This window comes from Triticum urartu, chromosome 5A (assembly GCF_056163025.1).
Source record: "Triticum urartu cultivar PI428250 chromosome 5A, HENAU_Tu73, whole genome shotgun sequence".
Taxonomy (NCBI): domain Eukaryota; kingdom Viridiplantae; phylum Streptophyta; class Magnoliopsida; order Poales; family Poaceae; genus Triticum; species Triticum urartu.
In genome coordinates this window covers 395,593,782-395,614,817 of record NC_141877.1, presented here as the reverse complement: position 1 = coordinate 395,614,817, position 21,036 = coordinate 395,593,782, and positions in this window count along the sequence as shown.

The following is a 21,036-nucleotide window of genomic DNA, read 5'->3' as shown; positions in this document are numbered from 1 at the left end:
TGACATAACTTCGATTACTGTCAATCCTGATTGAGCCAGTGCTTTAATCTGGTTCATCAGGTAAATGACTTCTCCATTATCTTCCTCCTGGGGGCTCCGTGGGCGCCAACTTCAGCGTTTCTTCAGAGGAGCATTGCTGAATTCAGGAAGACCCCGCCAAACAGGGTCCGAAAGGGGAACGTCCTCCATATAAAACCATTCGAAAGGCCAGTGTTTGGACGACTTCTTCGGGGTACCGGACAGGTATCCGGTTCCGGCGATGCGCCATATTTTGGCTCTGCCCACTTGATAAAGTGACCCCCTCTGTGTGCGAGGGACGAGGCAAAATAGCCTTTTCCATAGCTCGAAATGAGCCTTGCAGCCCAGGAACAACTCGCAGAGAGCAACATAGCCGGCGATGTGGAGAATGGAGGCAGGGGTGAAATTGTGTAATTGGAGGCCGTAGAACTCCAGGAGCCCGCGGAGGAACGGATGAATTGGAAATCCGAGTTCCCTTAATAAATAAGGAACAAGGCAGACCCGCTATCCCGTAGAGGGACTGGGAAAGCTCTCTGCTTGCTCCCCGCCATTGTAGGTGGCAAGCCCGGCTCGAACGGGCACCATGTATGCTGGAGGGAGAAATCCCTTAGTCTGCAGTTCGATTAATCGACTGTGTGGGACTGAACACCTCTCCCAATCACCGAGCTTGGGGCTACAGGAGCGGGAGGAGGAGTTGCGGAGGTTGGCCATGCTGGAATGGATCTTTTCGAAGCGCGCTCTGATGGATTCTCGCCGGGGGAGGATGATATGGATTGGATCTGAGAATCCCCATCCTTTTAATAGACAATTTATTTATCTGGCTAGGGGGGCGAATGTAAAAACACCCTCGCGCCTCGTATTCATTCGACGCGTGGGAGATAGCCCTTATTGGGCACAGAAGCCAAGAGGTCCAAACATTTATGGGACCGGACACTGCTTTACAAACGTTCGAAATATGGAGAAGAACCCGCCTTGCAATGCCGAAGACAACACAGCGCGCTAGAATCATCGTCATTGAAGTCTAGTTCGGGGGCTACTGAGGGAGTCTTGGATTATGGGGTATCCGGACAGCCGGATTATATCCTTTGGCCGGACTGTTGGACTATGAAGATACAAGATTGAAGACTTCGTCTCGTGTCCGGATGGGACTCTACTTGGCGTGGAGGGCAAGCTAGGCAATACGGATATGTATATATCCTCCTTTGTAACCAACCTTGTGTAACCCTAGCCCCCTCCGGTGTCTATATAAACCAGAGGGTTTTAGTCCATAGGACAACATACAATCCTACCATAAGCTAGCTTTTAGGGTTTAGCCTCTCCGACCTCATGGTAGGTCAACTCTTGTAATACTCACATCGTCAAGAATAAATCAAGCAGGACGTAGGGTTTTACCTCTATCAAGAGGGCCCGAACCTGGGTAAAACATCGTGTCCCCTCCCTCCTGTTACCATCTGCCTTAGACGCACAGTTCGGGACCCCCTACCCGAGATCCGCCGGTTTTGACACCGACAATGACCATGGATTGAATTTTGGGGCGACTGGCTCTATCGTGTAGACGTCCCTGAGTGCACGCTTGCGCTCCCTCTTGGGGATGTGGGTAGCCTATATCATGTTCACCGTTTTGACCCGAGGGGAAATTTCTTCTGCCCCCCTATGTTCGGTTGCTATGGCCCTTCGTCATCGTCCTCGCTTTGCGATCCCTTTTCCCTGTTCATGGCGATTAATTTGCCAGCCTATTTGAAAACCCAACACTCTCTATTTGTATGATTGGGAGGTTTGTCGGGGGTGCCATGAATCTGGCTTGGACGATCAACTATGCGGTCCAAGCTGGATGGGCCCGAATTGTTCTTTTGGAACGGCTTCTTCCGCTATTCGGACTTAGAGCCACTGAATCCGGCATTGACCGTCGTATCCTCGGTGTTGTCACTCTTGTTTCAGCGTTTGTATCTATTGCGTCGAGACTAGTCTTTGTTGCTTTTAACGTTAGGGTGCCGGCGTCGCTTGCATTGTTTTTGCTACGGGCCAACCAACGGTCCTCGCCCGCACAAAAGCGGGTCATGAGTGTCGTGAGGGCTGCCTTGGATTTTTACTTTTCTTGGCCGAGGTGGCAAGCGAGCCATTCGTCGCGGATGCTATGTTTGAAAGCTGCTAGAGCTGCGCGTCCGGATAGTCAACGATTTTGTTCTTTTTAGTTAGAAACCATGTCCAGAATTTCCTGGCGGACTCTCTGGGATGTTGAACTATATGGCTTAAGTCATCAGCGTCCGGAGGTCGAACATATGTACCTTGGAAGTTATCCAGGAAAGCCTCTTCCAAGTCCTCTCAGCTGCCAATGGAATTTTCCGGCGGACTATTTAGCCAATGTTGAGCTGGCCCTTTGAGTTTTAGAGGGAGGTATTTGATGGTGTGGAGATCATCTCCGCGGGCCATATGGATTTGGAGAATGAAGTCCTCTATCCACACTGCGGGGTCCATGGTTCCATCGTATGATTCTATATTCACTGGTTTGAATCCTTCTGGGAATTCGTGATCCAGGACCTCGTCAGTGAAGCAATGAGGGTGTGCGGGGCCTCTATATCGGGTCGTATCGTGACGCAGCTCTGATGGAGTCCGTCTGTGGTATTCAGCCCGCGCATGACTGGGTTTGTCATGTCCGAATAGGTGGCCATTGTCACGTGTCGAGGCGCGTCCTCGCGATCCGTAGATTGATCTAGTATGTCCCGCTTTATTGTTTAGGTTCTGCTGGAGGTCATATGTATGGCCGTGGGCTAATTTACCTTTGCCTGAGTGACGGGGCGGGCTAGTGCTCGGCATGAGTTGTCATTTTGTCCCGACCACGCGGTGGTCGGTCAGCCACATTGTACGATGGTGGTATATACTCCGGCGCCTCCTCGTCAAACTGAGGTAGCAATTTACGCTTTGGGTAGCTTTTGGTTGGGCGCTTGAGGCTGTATTCTTTGGCTGCTAGGACATCAGTCCATTTATCATTGAGCAGATCTTGGTCAGCTTGAAGCTGTTGCTGCTTCTTTTTCAAGCTCCTTGAAGTGGCTATTAGCTGGCGCTTGAAGCGCTCCTGCTCAAGAGGTTCCTCGGGCACGATGAAATCTTCGGTGCCGAGGCTCACCTCATCCTCAGAGAGCGGAAGGTAACTATCATCCTCCGAATCTTTGTGCGTGGCCTGTTTAACAGGGCTAACCTGCGCATCTTCCCATTCATCTTGTTCGTTTGTTGTGTCGACGGGGTCTTCATTGTCTTCGGCACCTTCCAGAGTGTCATCTTCTCCTGTGCCAGTGTTGCTATCTTTACTGCAGCGTGACTTAGAGCGGCGCTGCTGACGCCGGCGCTTGGACTGTATTTTGGAAGGTTTATCCTCAACTGGTTCTTCCTTGTCATCGCCGTTGTTTTCCTTGGTGCATCCACCATGTATACGTCATATGAGGGAGTGGCCGTCCAGCGTCTGGTGAACGGCGGGTTCTGGGCCTCTTCTTCTCCGCATCGTCGTCCATACCGTTGATGTCCTTGGAGTCGTAATCAAGATCGTCGGTCAAATCCTCAACCGTGGTTATAAAGTGGGTGGCGGGTGGGAAGCGAAATTATCCATCGTCAGCCCCTAGTTAGAGCCGGATATAGTTCAGCTGAGAGTCCTCCGCCAAGGACAGGCTTTTTATCGAGTTTAGCACATCGCCCAAAGGCGAGTGCTGGAAGATGTCTGCAGCGCTGAATTCAAAGATCGATAAACGCTCAAGCTCGGCATCCGCGGGTTCACGTGGTTCAGATCTTACGGCCGGAGACGAGTCCAGTGTTCCGGTGGCATAAGCATCATGTGAGACTGGGTCCATGTGCGGCTCCAACACCATGGAATCTACGGCCTCCGTGGTGGGGTTAATCCTGCCGTCTTTGGATGGCGCAGCCTGCTCCGGCTCTAGGGCCAGAGCGGTTACAGGAGCAATCTCCTGGATGCGGCCGGATGACAGATTTAGGTCATGATCATCAGGGTGACCGGGAGCAGCTACCGCGGTATCGAATCCGGCGAAGATCAAGTCTCCACAGATGTCCGCGACATAGTTCAAGCTCCCGAATTTGACCTGATGGCCAGGGGTATAGCTTTTGATCTGCTCCACATGGCCAAACGAGTTGGCCCGTAGTGCGAAGCCGCCGAACATGAAGATCTGTCTGGGGAGGAAAGTTTCTCCGCAGACAACGTCATTATTGACGATTGAAGGGGCCATCAAACCTTTCGGCGACAGCACAGAGGAACTCTCAATGAAAGCACCAATCTCGGTGTCAAAACCAGGGATCTCGGGTAGGGGGTCCCAAACTGTGCGTCTAAGGTTGACGGTAACAGGAGACAGGGGACACGATGTTTACCCAGGTTCGGGCCCTCTCTATGGAGGTAATACCCTACTTCCTGCTTGATTGATCTCGATGAATATGAGTACTACAAGAGTTGATCTACCACAAGATCGAAATGTCTAAACCCTAGAAGTCTACCCTCTATGACTATGGTATTGAGTATATCCTTTCCGGACTACACCCTCCGATTTATATGGACACCGAGGGGGTCTAGGGTTACATAGAGTCGGTTACATAAGATGAAATCTTCATTGTTGTTCGCCAAGCTTTCCTTCCATGCAAAGGAGAGTCCCATCCGGACACGGGTCCAGTCTTCGGTCTTCATATCTTCACAGCCCATCAGTCCGGCCCATACATAACAGACCAGATGCCCGAGGACCCCTTAGTCCAAGACTCCCTCAGGGACGCACGACGATCCTCTCGCTCCAATAGTACGCTCTCGTAGACTGTCGTCCTCTAGCCGTGCCGCCACCGCTGGCGACGTTCTTGTGGAGGTGCACAGCGGTCAGCGCCGCCACCGCTGGCGACGTTCGTGTGGAGACGCACGGCGGTCAGCTTCTCCCACGGTACGCGCATTCTAGACTGAGGCCCCGTGCACGTTGGTGTAGCGCTGAATGTTAGTGGATAGACGTTGTTAATCAATATGCTCTGCTTAAGAAGCTTCCTTGCCCTGTTCTGCACTCAATCTACTTAGTTGAGATGGCATGCCAAGGCCGATTAGTTGCTAAAATATCCTGCCATATATTTATTGTGACGTAGATTGCCATGGTCTAGTAGCCAATCTGTTAGGTGAAATAGCTCTACACCGTTTTATACTCGATCTTTGTTGCTGCGATGGCCTTCGATAGTTCGATGGCTGTGTGCTCGGCCTCATTGACTGCTGAAACAGCCTACCATAATTTAGGACTCCAATCTGTTTGTTGAATTAGCTTTACATATATTTCGTCACTTAGATCTGCTCGTCCAAATATCTTGCCATAGCTTTAGACATCGACCTAGGTATTTTCTTCTGGACTTCATAAAAAAGCATATATGGTTTTCCTGTAATATCTAGTAGAAGAACTAATCTTTATGTCTAACAGATGGACAGGACTTGGATAACTTCTGCTCGAAGATTCTCCGCTGCATATGTCGAGGGGGTTGAAAACTTCATGAACTTTATCAGAGCTGAGTACGGTGGTCCGAAATCAGATGTGCTCTGCCCGTGTAGCAGTTGTATGAATTTAGTTACAAGACCCCAGTCAACTGTGCAAAATCATCTACACTTGTATGGGATGTCGGTCACATATACTAGGTGGGTTCATCATGGTGAAGCTGTGAACGTCAATGTTATTGACTACGTGGAAGCAGCAGATCACCATCTTGATCTTCCTGATGCTCGGGTGGAAGAGGACGAGGAGGAGGTGGCGGCGGAGCCAGTGAGTTTGACCAGTATTGAAACAATGCTATGAAATGCTCGTGCATACCGTGAACTTTCACCTGCAGAAGAAAAACAGTGGGCCTGCATGTTCGAACAATGCAACGTGGCTGTCACCCCAGGAAATAAGCTGTCAGTATTCTCAGCTATGGTCACCTTTCTTCAGGTGAAGACATCTGAGCGGATGACCAGCAAATCATTCGATGCGATGTTGGCTGCTTTCCACAAAGCTTTCCCAGATGCGTCTGAGCTGCCACACACCTACTGTAAAATGAAGAATTTCCTTCGTGCAGTTGGAATTGGATATGATATGATCCATGTTTGTAAGAATAATTGTGTTTTGTTCTGGAATGATTATGCCAACTTAAGTGAATGCCCGAAATGCAAATAATCAAGATGGAAAGATGGCGATGCTGTGAAGAGGATTCCTCATAATTTTCTGAGACATTTTCCAATTACACTAACATTGCAGAGGTTGTTTCATGATGTTGAAACAAGAGAGGATGTATTGTGGCATTCTAGGAACCAGGAGTACAGAGATCAGAATGTAATGAGCCATCTATCACATGGCAGTGAGTGGAAAAGCTTCAATCAGAAGCACAAAAAGTTTGTTGCTGACCCGAGAAACATTGGACTTGCCTTAGCTTCAAATGGATTTAACCCATTTAGCCACCAGAGCGCCACATATAGCATGTGGCCAGTGCTTGTTATCCCTTACAACATGCCTCCAAATGTCTGCACCAAAGAATCAAACTACATGATGGCGTTGCTCATCCTAGGTCCAAAAAGTCCTGGAAAGTATTTTTGATTTGTTCATGGAGCCTCTTGTGGAGGAACTTCAACAGCAATGGAGGGGTGTTCTTACTCGAGACCTATATAGCAGCCCACCAGCTGATTTCTTTATGCATGTTGTTATAATTTGGTGCATCCATGATTATCTGGCTTTGCGCACTATGTCAGGGCGAACGACACATGGTTACAATGCATGTGTTCGCTGTGACAGGAATCCGCTGTCATACGCAATACTTAGCAAGATATGTTACATTGGACACCGTCGTTTCCTTTCCAAGGACAAGCCGCATCCTAAAAAATACCGAAGACATGTGTTCAATGCAAAGCATGAAAACCGTGATGCGCCAAAGAGGCCCACTGCCGATGAGTTGCAAGTGGAATTAGAGAAGGTCAGGCATATTACACCAGAAACCATCCCGATAATGGTAGCGGGAAAAGGAAGCATGGCAGGGCAGAAGAGAGATTATTGCTTACCCGCAGGTCCACTTTGTGGGACTTGGAGTATTGGAAAGATTTGGATCGGCAGCATAATCTTGATGTGATGCACATCGAGAAAAATATATGTGACAGCATTATCGGCACACTTCTTAATGTTGAAGGCAAGACGAAAGATACCTTAAAATCTAGGATTGATTTGACACACCTGGGTATCAGACAGGATTTGCAGGTGCAAGATGAAGGTAAACCACGGGACATGGCACCAGCTGTGTACATCTTGGACAAGGTAAAAAAGAAAAGAATTTTGCGAGGTCCTGTCACGTGTGAGATTCCCACATGGATTTGCTTCCAACCCTGAAAGGAGAGTCAGTGCAGATGGAAACAAGGTACAAGGGTTGAAAACTCATGACTGCCACGTCCTACTTCAAAGGGTTTTACCTGTTATCCTTAGAGGATTGGGCCACCCTGACTTATACAGAGTAGTTGCAGAGTTGGGACAATTCTTCAGGGAAGTCTGCAGTAGAAATATCAGGATAGATGCTTTGGAGCGTCTTAGAGACAAGATACCAACTATCCTATGCGACCTTGAGAAGATATATCCTCCAGCCTTCTTTGATGTGATGGTGCATTTGGCTGTTCATCTACCTGATGAGGCACTACTTAGAGGTCCAATACAGTATGGCTGGATGTACCCTATTAAAAGGCGGCTAGGCACTTTCAAGGGCTATGTTAGGAACAGAGCTAGACCCGAGGGTTCCATTGCAGAGGCCTGCATTGCTACAGAAGCGTTGACATTCTGGTCAAAATACATTGAAACAGCTGATCAGCTTAGCAAAGAGGTGGATGAAGACAATCCCGGGCTCAATGTTTTCGATTATTCTATTCGAGTTATAGGGAAGAGTCGACAAGAGGACAAACCTAATGATTTGGACAGAATGGTTTGGTATGTGTTGAATAACTGTCCTGAGATACTACCTTATATCAAGTAAGTGCTAAGTACTTCATCTTATACATCGTAATCTACTAAACTTGTAGCACATTCTTATATATTTAGATGTTTGACGCGATCACTATGTTGTGCAACATCTACAAAAAGGAGTTACTGCCGCACAATCCAAGAAACATTGACAAACTGGTTATGGCAGGATTTGCGAAATGGTTCAAGAGCCATGTAAGCTTTTGAATTGCACTGTCAGTTTTTTTAATATATTGAGTACATAAGATGATCAGGTTGTCTATTTTCTAACCATAGGTTAAGAAGATGCAGGAGGATGGGCAGGCATTTGATGATGCCCTTTACTCACTAGCAATGGGTCCTGATACTCGGGTAAGACATTATGAATCTTGCGTTGTTGGAGATGTGCGCTACAACACCCTTGCACGAGACGAAGGCAGGAAGACACAAAACAATGCCATCATGAGCACAGATACGTATGACAAAGAGACAACTGAAATGTATGGTAACATAACAGACATTGTTCAGTTGCAGTATATCTCCAGTTTCGAGGATCATCGGTGTGTGGTTTTGTTGTGCTGTCATTGGTATAACCTGTTTTCCAGGATCGCAAAACCCAGAGCTGATGATTATTTCAAATCCATCAATGTCAAGGCGGCATACCAGACCAACAAGCCTTTTATTTTGGCAAATCAAGCAACACAGATATTTTTCCTTGAAGACACATTTGCACGTAGTGATAACTGGAGAGTATTGCAAAGGTTTGAGCAGAGGAATTCTTCTAATGAAGTTGCACAACAAGATGATGCTTACACTGCTCCTGATGTACAAGATAACACAGATGTTCCTAATATCTTTGAGAACCATCACGTCAATGATGCCGGCGAAAAGATTGCCTGTCGTGCGGTGGACATACAAGAGTTGATCAAGAAGAAGCCAACGTTCGAGGATGTTGAGGATGAAGAAGAAGATGACACCATGGGGAATTACGATTCAGACTGATACACATGGCGAAGATGTTGACGCTGCTGTTGCGGATGATGATTACATTGCTTTTGTCGTATTTGCCTGTTAGAAGAGGTTTTTATCTACTATGTGAAATTGTGTTTGCTATGACAACTGAAACCTGATGAACATGTTGTTTAGTATTTTCCTGTGAGAACATCACTTGTTATGTATGCTGATTTGTGTTTGGTGATTGTATGATGACTAAAACATGATGACATTGTTGTTTAGTTGTACTCATATTTGGCTGTGAAACTTGAATTTGATGACATAGTTTGTTGTTGGACTGCAATTTTCTCGACATCTTCGAATGAGAACAAAGCTGACCCGACAGGGCCTCTGCTAATTTATTTATTTATTACCAAAAGAGCCTCTACTATTTATTTATTTATGTGCAAAAGGGGATACCCCCTGATTTCCGTTAATAGAAATCATTAGATGTTCACAACACTATGCCCAGCCTGCTACACAGGTTTTATTCATTACTAGTTTCAGCAAAGTGCTCATGTCATAGCCACTAAATACATCACGAGTGCTACATACACTACAAATAAAGAGACAACCGTCCTACAGAGCACATTGATTTTGCCCATTATCTTCACAAGCTCTTTCATCCCCTCATTGCTGTCAAGGCCGTTCAGCAGCTGTTGCTTGGCCATGATCAGAGGAACTGCATCTTTAACCTTCTGCTCTGCATCTTCCTCTTCTGTCGTTCCTTCAGTTACTTGTCCAACACCCCAACCTGCTGGTATTGGGATTCCTCGGCTAACCAAATAATCAGCGTAGTTGCACTCCCCCACATCATCATCTTCCCAGAAATACAAATCACACGAATCTTCCCTTTTCTGCACAAATCAAATTAGAAGATCATCAACCAGACTATTAAAAAATCAGCAACTGAAAGCAGCAGAACAACACTTGAACATATTATTACCCCATGATTTGGGCATTTGTAGAAGAATCGGCCAGGGTTGAGGATTGTGGTTGAGACATGACGGATGACTCTGCGTGATTTGCAGCAGTGGCACCACACCAAGGCAGCGGGTTGCGAGCAGTAACTGGCTGCGGTGCGCGTGATGGTGGGGGTGTGATGAGACCCACAGGCGATGGTATGGGTGGCGACTTGGAGCATATTTGGTTGTTGCCTGCTGAAGAGCAGGTGGACGAGCAGCCAGCGGACATGGTTGCTGTGGCAGAGCTTCTAATGCTAGGCAGAGTAAGTAGAGAAGAGGAGAAGCGAACGTTGGATATGTCCGTTTCATTACTTGCAGAGTAGCATAACACCATATATAGTCATAGTCTAGGTTTGGATTTGAACCAGCTACAGGAGCACGTCTCTCTTGTTCCTAAAACTCGGCAACGTCTCTTTACTGGTACACTAGCTTGTTCTGTAGGCCTTCTCAAGTCTTTGATTCCTCCACCTGACATCTGGGACCCACCGGAAGGGCCTCTGTATTTCGTGAAAAAAACGTGACCCCCGCTGACAGGTCGGACCCACCAGCTATCTTCGCACGCAAGGAAGTGCCTCCTTATTACGCACAAAAAATGGATACTCCCCCTGCCAGCTGGAACCCAGCATCGTGGGAGGCTGACTTGTGGGCCTACCAAGTTGACGGGGATGGAGGGCTTTGTCAACTTAGTCAATATGAACGATTCTAGCTCCAGTTATCGTACGATGTTCATCCAACGGCAGTGTGCTTCTTCAACCTCTGGTCTTCCTGCTCCAGCCGCCCAAACCAGCCGGTCGTGTCGCGTGCTCCTGCCTCCTGTGGCCGGCTGTGATGCCGCGGAGGCCTCACTGCCCCCTACTACTCCCACCGCTGGCCAGGGCATCCCTCTAATCACCCACACCCCTTGTTATTTTGCGGCAACGGCAGCCTCACACCACAGCCGAACCAGTGAACCCTCGTACTCCTCTTCGTGTGGGCATCCACTGCCGCATCTTCCCCGGCTCCGCGTCGTCCCCTTCCTAGGCCTCGCCGTCGTCCACCGCCTTGGTGCTGTCGGCACGGCGTGGTCAATATGGTCAACGACCGACTTCCATCGGAAGAGTACTATACGTGGAGAGGCTGACAGCTGGGTCCACGGCCACAGCCCAATTTTTTTTTGATTTGCCAAGTAAGTCGCTTTGTCAGGCCTGTTGGGCTACAAATCTTTCAAGACGAGGAGAGCTTCATTCGGCTGGCCGAGAAAATGGCCTATCAGTAATGAGAAATGGGTTGTACATTTTTAAAACACATCAAACCAGCTATTAGTTTCAAATTTCTTTTTTTCATTTCGAGATTTCAAATTGAATTGATTTTTATGCATGGACAATTTGTTGGATTTTATATTGATATATATTTATTTTTAAAATCAGTTTGAATGTGACTCGAAATTTCAGGATTAAAAACAGTTCGGACCACGCCGAAATATGCAAAATTTCGTATAATTTTTTAACCGTGGCCACAATATCGGGTGTAATGCTAACAAAAATAATATGGGCTCCAAAAAACCTTAAGAATTAGCAAATGGGCTGTAAATTATTAGAAATAATGGCAGATGGGCTGTATGATGTTTTCCACAGATTTGAGGCTTTCCTAAAAAAAGGTTGACGTACAAGCAGTGATTGTTGGATGTCCATCCAATGGTCGTCGTGCTTCTTCAATCTCTGCTCTTCTTGCTCCAGCCGCTCAAACAAGTGCCAGCAGGACTGCCTTCTCTCTCCTCCCCGCGGCCGGCTATGCTGCCGCGCAGGCCTCACCGCGCCACCATACTCCCATCGCCGGCCTAGCCATCCCTCTACTCACCCACACCTGTTGTTATTCTCCGGCGACGGCACACGAACCAGTAAACCCTCATACAGTCGTACTCCCCTCCGCATGGGAAACAACTACCGAGTCTTCCCTACCTCCGTGTCGTTCCCTTCCTAGGCCACGTTGTCATCCACGCCCTGGTGCTCTTGGCGTGGCCTGGTCAACGTGGTCAACGACCGACATACATCTAAAGTGGATTGTACGTGGAGAGGCTGACAGCTGGGTCCACGGCCGCACGCAAGGAAATGCCTCCTTATTATGCCCAAAATAATGATTCCTCCACCTGACATCTAGGACCCACTGAAAGGGCCTCTGTATTTCGCGAAAAAAACATTGCCGCCGCTGACAGCTTCGACCCACCAGTTATATCTTTGCACGCAAGGAAGTGCCTCCTTATTACGCACAAAAAATGAATACTCCCCCTGCTAGCTGGGACCCAGTATAGTGGCAGGCTGACTTGTGGGCCTACTAAGTTAACGGGGATGGAGGGATTTGTCAACTTAGTCAATATGCACGATTCTAGCTCCAGTGACCGTACGATGTCCATCCAACAGTCGTAGTGCTTCTTCAACCGCTGGTCTTCTTGCTCCAGCCGCCCAAACCAGCGCCGGTCGTGCCTCGTGCTCCTGCCTCCTATGGTCGGCTGTGATGTGGCGGAGGCCTCACCGCCCCTACTACTTCCACCGCTGGCCAGGCCATCCCTCTACTCACCCACACCCCCTGTTATTCTGAGGCGATGGCAGCCTCACACCGCAGCGAACCAGTGAACCCTCATACAACTCTACGCGTGGGCATCCACTATCGCGTCTTCCTCGGCTCCGCGTCGTCCCCTTCTTAGGGCTCACCGTCGTCCACCGCCCTGGTGCTCTTGGCGGGGCATGGTCAACGTGGTCAAGGAACGACTTCCATCGGAAGAGTACTGTACGTGGAGAGGCTGACAGCTGGGTCCACGGCAGCCACAAGGAAGTGCCTCGTTATTACGCAGAAAATAATTATTCCTCCACCTGACAGCAGGGACCCACCGGACGGGCCACCGTATTTGGTGAAAAAAACTCCCCCCCTGACTGCTGGGACCCACCGGACAGGCCACCATTTCACGAAAAAAACATTCCCCTCACTGAGGGAGTCCTGGATTAGGGGGTCTCCAGACAGTCGGACTATATCCTTTGGCCGGACTGTTGGACTATGAAGATACAAGATTGAAGACTTCGTCCCGTGTCTGGATGGGACTCTCCTTGGCGTGGAAGGCAAGCTTGGCAATACGGATATGTAGATCTCCTTCCTTGTAACCAACTCTGTGTAACCCTAGCCCCCTCCGGTGTCTATATAAACCAGAGGGTTTAGTCCGTAGGACAACAACAATCATACCATAGGCTAATTTCTAGGGTTTAGCCTCTACGATCTCGTGGTAGATCAACTCTTGTAATACTCATATCATCAAGATCAATCAAGCAGGACGTAGGGTATTAACTCCATCGAGAGGGCCCGAACCTGGATAAACATCGTGTCCCCCGCCTCCTGTTACCATCCGCCTTAGACGCACAGTTCGGGACCCCTACCATAGATCCGCTGGTTTTGACACCGACATTGGTGATTTCATTGAGAGTTCCACTATGTCATCATCATAAGGAGGGATGGCTCGTCTCGTTGTCAAGAACAACATCACCTCTGGGGGAGCCCTAGCTGTAGGCCAAACTCTCCGACTAGGCGGCTTCATCATGACCACCCGCTCGGCCGCTGCGCCGACGATGACTTCTCGGGTCATCGAAAATAGCCTCCACATCGGCTCAAAATTCATCGAGGAGATGGATCCAATGGAGCTCTCCTCTTTGAACGAGCTCTTGGATCACATCGCCGCTCTGGGAGTCGCTACGGACTATGATCGGATAGGGCTTAAACCCGACCAAAGGGAGATTCACTCTCCGCCGGTCACCCATCAGATAGCGGTGGTGGAGGAGCAACGCGGTGATTCTTCATCTGTCCTGAGGACAAACTATGTCCGGATTCCAGAGCTCTCCGAGCCGGATACCCGTCCACGGGAGGACATCGCCCTAACCCTGAGCCTAGAATCAGGCAGCATGCCGAACCTGCGGGCCAACATCCCAGAGCCCGAACTTCCAAGATTGGAAACTCCACCGCCCCTGCGTCTTAGATTGGGTCAAGGTCTGGACTTAAATCCACCCACCCACCCAGATATAAACGATCTTTCCCACATTAGGCAAGTTCCCCAAGAGACAGTACATCACTATTGGGCCAGATTCCTCCTTGTAATGAACAAGGTCAAGGACTGTCGCGAGGAAGACGCAATTTCGTTCTTTTGCAACAATTGCACGGACAAGGGAATCCTCAACGCCATAAGTCCCTGTGACATAGCACACTTCGCTGACTTGGCGGCCATAGTACGGAAGTACTGTGCGATGGAAAGCACCTGGAAAACCCAAACAAAATTTTGGGATAATCCGGCTCTGACAAAACCCTAGTCCGAACTAAAAGGGTGCACTCTCATAAGTCGCCCGACTCAATTACAAAGAAGCAAAAGCCCACTACAGGGCGTGGAACCGTATTGGAGGGATGGCTTGACGGGCCCTGCAAAATTCATAGTACAGCGGATACCATACCAACACACAGCCTTAGAGCATGTAGGGTACTCCGGCAGGTGGCCAAGAGTGGTGAGGATCTCCTCATTCAAAACACCGCAGAGCACCATCCCGCGGATAACAATACAGTATTGACAGTCTTCGAGACCTTCGCCTCAAATAATAGGCGTAGGCGAGCACTCCGCAACCTTGCCAAAGTCTGCCACATGGCAGCAATAAATCCATGGAGTGACACGGCTATCACCTTCAATGCCAGTGACAAACCCAATTCTGAACAGCCCGAGCACCAGCCGCCTTGGTCCTCAGTCCAATTGTGGACGGCTTTCGGCTTACTAAAGTGCTCATGGACGGCGGCAGCGGATTAAACCTCATTTATGAGGAGACTCTTCAAAAAATGGAAATAGACAGAAACCTATTGAGCAAAGCAGCACGACCTTCTAAGGAATCATCCCCAGTCTGGAGGCACGTTGCACCGGGAAAATCACACTAGATGTGGTATTCGGCACTCCGGAGAATTACATGTCCGAAGAAATTACATTCCAAGTGGCCCCGTTCAGTAGTGGATACCACGCCCTTCTAGGGCAGGAGGCATTCATGATCTTCCAAGCCATACCCCATTACAGGTACATGAAGCTTAAAATGCCCGAGCCCAATGGAATCATCACTCTAGCTAGTGATCCGGACATAGCACTCCGCGCCGAAAACAAAACAGCCGCACTGGCCCTCGAGGCATTATCCGAAGCCCTTACGGCGGAGGAATTAACTGCGCTGCGCTCCATAGTGGAGAGGGACAACGTGCAACTCAACAAAAGATCCAAGTCCACCTCTTTTAAACCAGCGGATGAAATAGTCAAATTCCAAGTCCATACAACGGACCCCACAAAAACAGCATCCATCGGGGCACAATTAAACCCCGCTGTAGACGCCGCACTACGGGAGTTCCTACGCGAGAATTGGGACATATTCGCCTAGCATCCTTCAGACATGCCAGGAATCCCACGCAGGCTGGCCGAGCATAGCCTTAACATTCTAAAGGGCTTCAAGCCGGTCAAACAAACTCTTCGGCGTTTCTCTGAACCTAAGCGACAAGCCATGGGAGAGGAGCTAGCCAAGTTACTGGAGGCCGGATTCATTAGAGAAATAAAACATCCGGACTGGCTAGCAAACCTGGTGATGGTACCAAAGAAGGACAAATCCTGGCGCCTATGCGTCAACTTCAAGGACCTTAATAAGGCTTGCCCAAAGTATCCCTTCCCCCTCCCTCGCATCGATGAAATTGTCGACGCCACTGCAGAACACGACTCATTGTGCTTCCTCAACGCATACTCCGGTTACCACCAAATTAAGTGTCGGAGTAATGGGCCACAGGTAGGCTAACCCGAGCCCCAGAACCTTTCAAGACAACGGGGCAGGTGTCGGATTTCGGGTTCCGGCAGACCCTTGAGGTTCAAACACTGGAGTGCGCGCGGAGATTTCGCCTTCTACCTACCTGCACCCCTCCGCCTCGCTAAGATCTAAGCTATGGAAAGAACAGCACAAGAGACACAGGGTTTATACTGGTTCGGGCCACCGTTGTGGTGTAATACCCTACTCCAGTGTGTGGTGTGGTGGATTGCCTCTTGGGCTGATGATGATGAGCAATACAAGGAGGAACAGCCTCGCGAGGGTCTGTTCTTGGCTGGGGCGACGAACTGCTAGGAGGAGTTCGGTCACCCTTCTCTCTCTCTCTCTTCTCGATTGCGATCCTGGCTAGTTTCTGGGTTGGCCGATTCTGGATCCTTCTACCCTGTGGGTGGCTAGTCCTATTTATAGGCAAAGGCCCTGGGCCTCTTCCCAAATATTGAGTGGGAAGGGCGCCAACAATTAACCATTTTGAAGGGGAACATCTGGTACACTTATCCTGACTAAAGTTGGTCCTCGCCTGCCAAAGACTCTGGTGGTGACGCTGGCTTGGGCTCCACAATGACTTCCTTCCTGCCGTTGGACTGGTCTTGGTCTCGTTGCACCAAAACGGGTGCCTTTGCTTGATGCTCCCGCCTGCGCTTGCTCCCTTTGCACCAAAGAGGAAAGGAGGACACTGCGCGGGCTGGCGCCCGCCTGGCGCCCTTGGTCGTCATGGCTTGCGTCACGGGCGCCTCATGAGGTACCCCGCCTTGATCTCTCCGCCTCCTCGCGAGCTAGCCTGATGAGGCTGTGCCTGAGGAAGCTCCGTGTCGTCCGCCCCGCGAGGCTTGGCCCCTCGCGAGGGTCTTGGGTTTGTGTTGATGAAGATGGGTCATGCTGGGCCCCCCTTTGAGCCACGCCGCAGGCCGCAGGCAGGCAAGTCTGGGGACCCCCATTCCCAGAACGTCGACAGCAGGCTGCGCCCCTCACGACCTCAGGACGAAGAGCCACCTTCTGAGAAGTCGGCAGCAAGGCAGCCGACTGCCCACTCGCGACCGAGTCCCGTTGACGACTTCAGGATAAACCGACTCCTGACTGGCGACTTCCAGGGAAGCTGGCTTTGGGGAGTTGGCCCGTGACTCCAACAAACTCCAAGCCCTCATCAAGAGGGACGGGACAGGGAGTGGCTACATTCAAGCCCACTCCCACCCCTTACCAGGGGCAGGCATGGCTACAGCACGCCGTACCCGGGAAGATCTCCGTGCGGCATGGCACTGTTGCCATGCCGGCCCTGACATCAGCACCAAAGGACCGAATCATGTGCCCACGATGGCTTGTCTGTATGACCTTGGGGTGGCGGGTCCCACCAGCCAGTGGGACCCCAGGAGACGGCAAGTGCACCCCCAGTCCGACCCGTTGGGAGTCGGCCCCCGAGAGTCGGCCAGATCCTCCCCCGGGGCCCACACGCCATTAATCAGATGTGACGGAGAGTGGCAATAGCGATCGCCCACCAGGCGGCGGGGCTGTTGCCACAACTCCATGACCAAGCCCGTGTCATCAGAAGCACGGCTACAGTAATCAGCAGCCGGCAAGACCCGCCCGCGGCGTACGCGGCCTGTCGGCTCCGTACCTAGCCAGTCGGCGGGGCCCACTAGTCGGCGGGCCCCAGTAGTCGGTGGAGAAGACGGAGGCCTGAGACAGTGACGGCTGGGCCCGCGACCAGCCAGATTACCATTGTACCCCTGGGGGTAGGCCTATATAAACCCCCCAGGGCACCCATGCAAAGGGTTGGAATCCATTAGCCCTAGACCAGATCATATAGGGGGAGAGAGCTAGCCTTGCCTCTCCTACCTCTAGGAAACAGCTCAAGGAGCAATCGTGTAAACATTTTGCCATAGTGATCATGCGGAGACCCCGCAGAGCAGCAGTAGGGGTATTATCTCCCCGAAGAGCCCTGAAGCTGGGTAAGATTCGCTGTCGTGCATGTCTACGCCTCATCCCGTTTCCAGGCACCGGCGACGTTCTACTCGCCCCCACCATGATAAGCCATCCTTTGGCATATGTCGCACCCAACCCCCGACATTTGGCGCCCATCGTGGGGCCTGGTGCACCGTCATCCGGAGACCTGTTCTGGACGGGAACCATTTTCCTCCCTGGCGAGTGTAGCCAGCCAGGCACGCCGGACGGAGCTTGCGCCGACGCTCTGCACGGCGTTGAGATCGCATGTGCAGCTAGCCGCCTCGCCGAACTTGTCGGCGAGGTTCGCATCTCCAACGAACCTGCATCCGATGCAGGCACGGGCGGCCCCGAGAACCTCCTCGCGGGCCTCCTCGACCAGCACCACGTTGCCGGCGAGCCTGTCGTGGACTTGGAGTCTGTAGGCTCCACCGACCCGATGCTGGTCGACTCAGACACCGCGTCGCTCGACGCGTTCCCCACTAACGTGGTGGTATACGACGAGCCTCTCCCTCGCGCGGAGAGCGAAGGAAGCACCGTCACCGAGGTGCTCGTCATCAGTCATGGCGAGCCCTCCGGCGGAGGAGCGCATGACCCGCTTGGCGTGCCGCTGCAAGACCTGACTGCGCCCATTCCAGAAGACGCTAACGCGGAGACGTTGGAGGCGCGCCGCCTTCAGCTCGTCGAAGGCGCGAAGAAGCTGGCTAGCATGAGACACTTATCAGAAGCTTACCAGCGAGAGATGGATCGCGCTGTTGGTGGCTCGCCAGCCCCATCTGGGCCCAGCCGCCTTGGCACGGTCCAGCAGCGCGGCGTAGCCATCGCCAACCTGTTCGGGGCAAGTCGCCCTGTGTACGCTACACCTGCGGAGAACATTCGAGCTGCCCAGGCGGCGGCGGACGAGCTGGACAATTTCGAGGGCGAAGAGCGCCTGATGATGGAGCGAGTCCAGCGTCTCCTCGACACGGCTACCGTGCAGAACGAGGCCGACTGCCACACAGAGGCGCCACAGCGGCAAAACGACGACCTTCGCCGAGACCAAGGCGCGACGTCTCGAACGCCGACTGGCGGCACCCGAGTTAGAAAGGACAAAGATCCGACTGTCAGCCACAGTCGGACTCACATTACCATAGAGCGCGACCGAGACAGCCGCCCTAGAGCAGTGGAACGATGGGACGACTGCCCGCCTCCTCCTCTTCGCAAGGAAAGGCGAGTCTCCCCGCCGCATGTTGATCATCCGACTCTTGGCGACCGCCTTGGCTGCTGAGAGGGAGTCGGGGAGAACGACGCCCGCCACCGGATCGACTGGCTTCACTGATCCCTGGCGCTGGAAGAAGAAGACGAGTTGGGTCCGCCTTGTTTGGGGCCCCGCATTCGAGACGAGCCCTTTCCCAAAGGGTTCACGCTCCCAAGAGACACGCCCAAGTACACCGGCTCCGTGAAGCCGGAAGACTGGCTAGTCGACTACTCCACGGCTGTCAGCATAGCGAACGGCAACAAGCGTGTCACCGTAAAGTACGTTCCGCTCATGCTCCAGGGCACGGCCGGACATGGCTGAACAGCCTGAAGCCCCGCAACATCAACAGCTGGGTCGACTTCACCGAAGCATTCGTCCGCAACTTCACCAGCACGTACAAGCGTCCTCCCAAACCGCGTCAGCTCTCCTTGTGCATGCAAGGTCCCGACGAGTCGACTCGCAACTACCTCACGCGTTGGGCCGAGCTTTGGAACTCCTGTGAGGGCATGCACGAGGTGCAGGCTATCGAGTACTTCACCGCCGGGTGCAGAGAAGGCACCCTCCGCAAGCACAAGCTCCTCTACGATGAGCCAGAAACCCTCGACGAGCTGCTAATCATAGCAGACAAATACGCCACGGCCGACTCCTCCATGAAGGCGGAGATTGAAGTTAGCGCAATTGGCAAAGTGGCCCCTCAAGCTCCAAGAACTCCGGCGGGGGATTCCAGTCGGCGGCAATAGCAGAGCGACCACAAGCGCAAGGCCCCGCAGCCGGCTTCCAGCAGCCGGCAGGTCGCGACAGTTGAAGACCAGCAGCCGGATGGGCAGCCTCTGCCCAAGCGACAGAAAGGCGGCAAGCCCAACTGGTTGCCGGCCTTCTCCTATGAGCAGACTCTGGATGGACCTTGCAAGTTCCATAGCGGCGCGAAGCCGTCGAATCACACCACCCGGAAGTGCCACTGGCTCACCAGGATCGCCAAGGGAGACGGCTTCCTACATCCCCCGCCTGCTGGGCAGCCGCCTCCGCCTCCGCCCCAGCAGCCGGCTGTCAGGCCAGTCAGTGCAGTACAAGACGAATACTCCGAGGAACACGGAGCCTATGTGGTGTTTACCAGTATGGCTGATGATAGACGCAGCAGGCGGCTGCAGCGACAAGAGGTGAATGCAGTAGCATCAGAGACGCCAGAGTTCATGCACTAGTCCGAAAAGCCTATCAGCTGGAGCAGGGCTGATCACCCAGAAGTGATGCCGAGTCCGGGCTCTTATGCCTTGGTCTTGGATGCCACCTTTGCCACAGATAGACGAGCTGCTCATTTCTCACGAGTCCTGATAGACGGAGGCAGCAACATTAACATCCTGTACAAGGACACCATGGAGAAATTAGGAATCAAGCAAAGACAGCTTCAGAACAGCTGGACTGTGTTCTACGGCATTGTTCATGGGCTTTCCTGCTCACCAATCGGCAAGATCCTGATGGACGTCCTCTTCGGAGACAAAGATCACTTCCACCGAGAGTCAGTTTGGTTTGAGGTGGTGGACCTTGAGAGCCCATACCATGCACTACTGGGCCGACCCGCCTTGGCCAAGTTCATGGCGGTCCCCCACTACGCCTACCTCAAAATGAAGATGCCCAGCTCCAGGGGAATTATGACTGTAGCCAACGACTACCGGAAGTCGTCTGCTTGTGTGATTGAGAGCAGTCGGCTAGCCGAGTCCCTGGTGATCGCAGCCGAGAAGCGGCTCCTAGAACGGGTTGTGGCGATGGCCTGCAAGCAGCCAGAGGTGTCTCCCAACTCAAAGGAGTCGGAGGCTGAGGGTTCGTTCAAGCCGGCCAAGGAGACAAAGAAGATACCCTTGGATTTGGAGCACCCAGAGAGGTACGCTGTCGTAGGCACAAACCTCGACAGCAAATAGGAAGGCGAGCTCGTCGATTTCCTCCGTGAGAATCAGGACATCTTCGCATGGTCCCCCAAAGACATGCCAGGTGCACCGACGGAATTCGCCGAGCACAAGCTACATGTCCGATCTGGTGCAAAGCCGGTCAGGCAGCCCCTGCGCCGCCTATCAGAAGAGAAGAGAAAAGTTGTCGGA